This window comes from Miniopterus natalensis, chromosome 1 (assembly GCF_054644295.1).
Source record: "Miniopterus natalensis isolate mMinNat1 chromosome 1, mMinNat1.hap1, whole genome shotgun sequence".
NCBI lineage: Eukaryota > Metazoa > Chordata > Mammalia > Chiroptera > Miniopteridae > Miniopterus > Miniopterus natalensis.
In genome coordinates, this window is record NC_142081.1 from 137,764,717 (window position 1) to 137,768,091 (window position 3,375).

The 3,375-nt window shown below is 40.7% G+C and overlaps 1 non-coding gene across 1 annotated transcript; it reads right to left on the reverse strand.

The window, feature by feature from the left end:
- Positions 1 to 2,657: 2,657 nt before the first annotated feature.
- Positions 2,658 to 2,762, reverse strand: LOC148094421 (small nucleolar RNA SNORA18). The gene has a single exon (XR_015716516.1). It is a non-coding gene; the product is annotated as a small nucleolar RNA SNORA18 (small nucleolar RNA).
- Between the last annotated feature and the right edge of the window lie 613 nt (positions 2,763 to 3,375).

The following is a 3,375-nucleotide window of genomic DNA, read 5'->3' on the forward strand; positions in this document are numbered from 1 at the left end:
TGTACCCAGGCACCTGGTAGGCGCTCAATAAATGTCTCTTCCTATGCAGTTGTCAAGAGCCCCATCTGCTGGTCAAACGGAATTCTATTGCAGCCCTGTAGTTACTAATTAGAAAAATCGTGTGTCAGAAAATTAGGAAAGATGAAAGGAATATCAAAGGTGAAAGGTTACAGATCATCTGGCCCACTTATTTTACAAATGAAGTTTATTATATATCCCTAACTAGAAGAAATGGAGAAAGTAAAACAATTTGTCAGAATTATAGTTCACTTATAGTAAGTCTGAAAGAAAATTGTGAGATAGACACGCATGACATTTTTTAAGATAAAAATAATCCACATACTGAAGACGATTTCTGACTTAAAATTGCTACCCGCTCTCCTCAGGAAAAATGGTAAATTGGGAGTTTGGATTTGAAGTCAAACTAATGTTCAAATCAAGGTTCCACCCCTGCTAACTTGGGTGAGATAGTGACCTCTCAGACTTAATATCCTTCATCCTTAAGTTGTGAGTCCTAATTCCCTGTTTGAGGGTGAGTGACCCTATATCTAAGCCATAACAGCAGTCACACAGTAAGAACCCCATGACTGAAGAAATAGGAGGGGTGGTGGGGTTGTTGCTATTATTAATATTGTTGTTTTCCTACATGCCTAACAGTGGGATTGTCAGAATTGGGGTAATGCATATGCAAGCTCTTTGTAAAATGAAAATGTGCATTGCAACTAAAAGTTAGAATTATGAGTTAACATAATAATGATTGCACTTTAAAAAAAAATCCTTACCAGAGGATACTTTTTCCATTGATTTTTAGAGAGTGGGGGGGGGGGAGAGAGAATCATTCATCTAAGAGAGACACATGGATTGTTTGAGCCCTAAGGGGGCAAGATCAAACCTGCAACCCAGATACTTGCTGTAGACCAGGAATCTAACCCTCAACCCTGATCACAGCATAATTACGCTTTTAATCAACAATTTAACAACAAAATCTTTTCAAAAGAAAAAATGAGGAACATTTCTTGGCCAAACTGTATTTTAAATATACCAGCTCTCATTTCCTACCTGGAAAAACTGTTCTCGGCTCTATTTCTCTAAACTTAGCTCAAAAATGGAAAAATTCCTTTTTTGGTTCAGCTCTCTCCTCACATTTCATCATCTGTGGTGAGAAGAAGCCGGTTCACACTTTCTGCCTAGAATCTCCCTGGTGGAATCTATGCATTCTTAGGTGCCTTTTGGATTTTACCCGTTACACTGCAGGCAGCAGGGTTAGCAAATTTGCAGCCTTTATGTAACAAGGGCCCCTTTTCTTCAGCCTCCAAGGTCATTTTCCTCACTGTCTGCAAGCTCACTAGCACGTCCCTGAGGACCTGTGGCCTGTCGCTGTGGTCTTCCCGAAGCCCTTCTAGCTTGCCTGCTTCAGCTCCTCCAGATGCTATCAGTTTCCACCCACCACTCAGTCCCAAAGCCAGTGGGCAAATATGTAATCAAATATGTAATCATCACAATTCCTAAAAATAGCCAATACTCATTAAAAGACAAAGACTGTTGGAGTAAAACACAAATAAATAAAGCTTCATGATACACATGAGAGACACCCCTAAAACCTAAGAACAAAGAAAGATTGAAAGAAAATGATAGAGCCCTGGCGGGGTGGCTCAGTTGGTTAGAGCGTTGTCCCAATAAGCAAAGGTTGCAGGCTCTATGCCCGGTCAGAGCACACACAGGAATCGACCAATGAACTCATAAACAAGTGGAACAACAAATCGATGTTTCTCTCTTTCTCTCTGATCAATTTTTTTTAAATGTATCTTTATTGATTTCAGAGAGGAAGGAAGAGAGGGAGAGAGAGAGAGAAACAGCAATGATGAGAGAGTCTGATCGGCTGCCTCCCGCACGACCCCCCCGGGGATCCAGCCCGAAACCCGGGGGCATGTGCCCTGACCAGGAATCGAACTGCGATCTCCTGGATCCTAGGTCGATGCTCACCTGCTGAGCCACGCCCGGCCGGGCTCTCTGATCAATTTTAAAGAATGACAGGAAAATATATGTGCAGGCACATTCTAACCTGCAGAGGACTGAGTTAGGCACAGTAACCTGAGATACACAGACTTTGAGACCAAAAAAATTCACTGTCAAATATGAAGAGGGTCACTACATAATGATGGAAACTTCAATTCACCAGAAATGATCAAATTTTATAAAATTGCAAATATATATTTTTAAAAGTATAAAGGGTTTTTTATGAGTACGTAGGCAAAATTATTTAAAGTTAAATTTTTATGTAAGGAATTTTACATGCTATGATTCTTTCCACTGCCTTAGTTTCTCCTGAGTTTGAGTCTTAATTGTCAAGATAGCCCCTTTAGAAAGAACTTTTGTTCAATCCACAGTTGTCACGTCCATCAGTCCATAATTTCTTTAGTTGGGCTTCTTTGATCTTCACTTGACTGTGGACATAGTTCAAAAATTCCCCACACCTTTAGGATCAAAGTAGGTGGATCTGCCTGGTTCTCAGTTTCAGACACCCTCTGAACATGAGTAAATTCAAAGCATATTCACTCCTAAGCTATCACACCTTGGAATAGTAAGATCATCGGGATATTCCAATGCCTAAGATAAAGTAATTTTTTTGACTATTATGTCTTTCACAGTTTTAGCAGCTCTGTCTTGTAGTTCCTCCCCACAGATCCAACACTTATTTACTCTGTCAGGCGTTTCCAACAATGTAGGTCTACAGAAAAAGCCCCATCAAGATAGACCTCAACTGAAAATATTTTTTTAATTATGATCATAATCTCCAGGTCCAGTACCATATGATCTCACTTATATGTGGAATCTACTGAACAAAATAAACTGATGAACAAAATAGAAAAAGGGCATGGATATATGGAACACACTGACACCTGTCAGAGGGGAAGGGAGGGGAGGGGGGAAGGTGAAGGGATTAGCCAAAGAACATATATACCTAGGCCCCCTACGAACAACAGTTTATTAGCATTTCCCTAGGCCATGGACACAGACAACAGTGTGGTGATGGCCAGAGGGAAGGGTCCAGGGGCTGGGTGAGGTGGGCAAAGGGGGGAGGGGGAATGGGGACATCTGTAATAGTGTCAACAATAAAATATAAGAAGAAATAAAAATATGATCCTAGTGAAAGATACCATACACAATTTTAAATTACCAATGTGTTACTCAGTAGCTCAAAAACAAGCAAGACTAAATGATACATTATTCTTTCTTTTTAAAAAAATGTTTTTATTGACTTCAGAGAAAGGCAGGGAGAGGGAAAGATAGAAACATCAATGATGAGAGAGACTCACTGATCGGCTGCCTCCTGCACGCCCCTGACTGGGGATCAAGCCCGCAGCCCGGGCACGT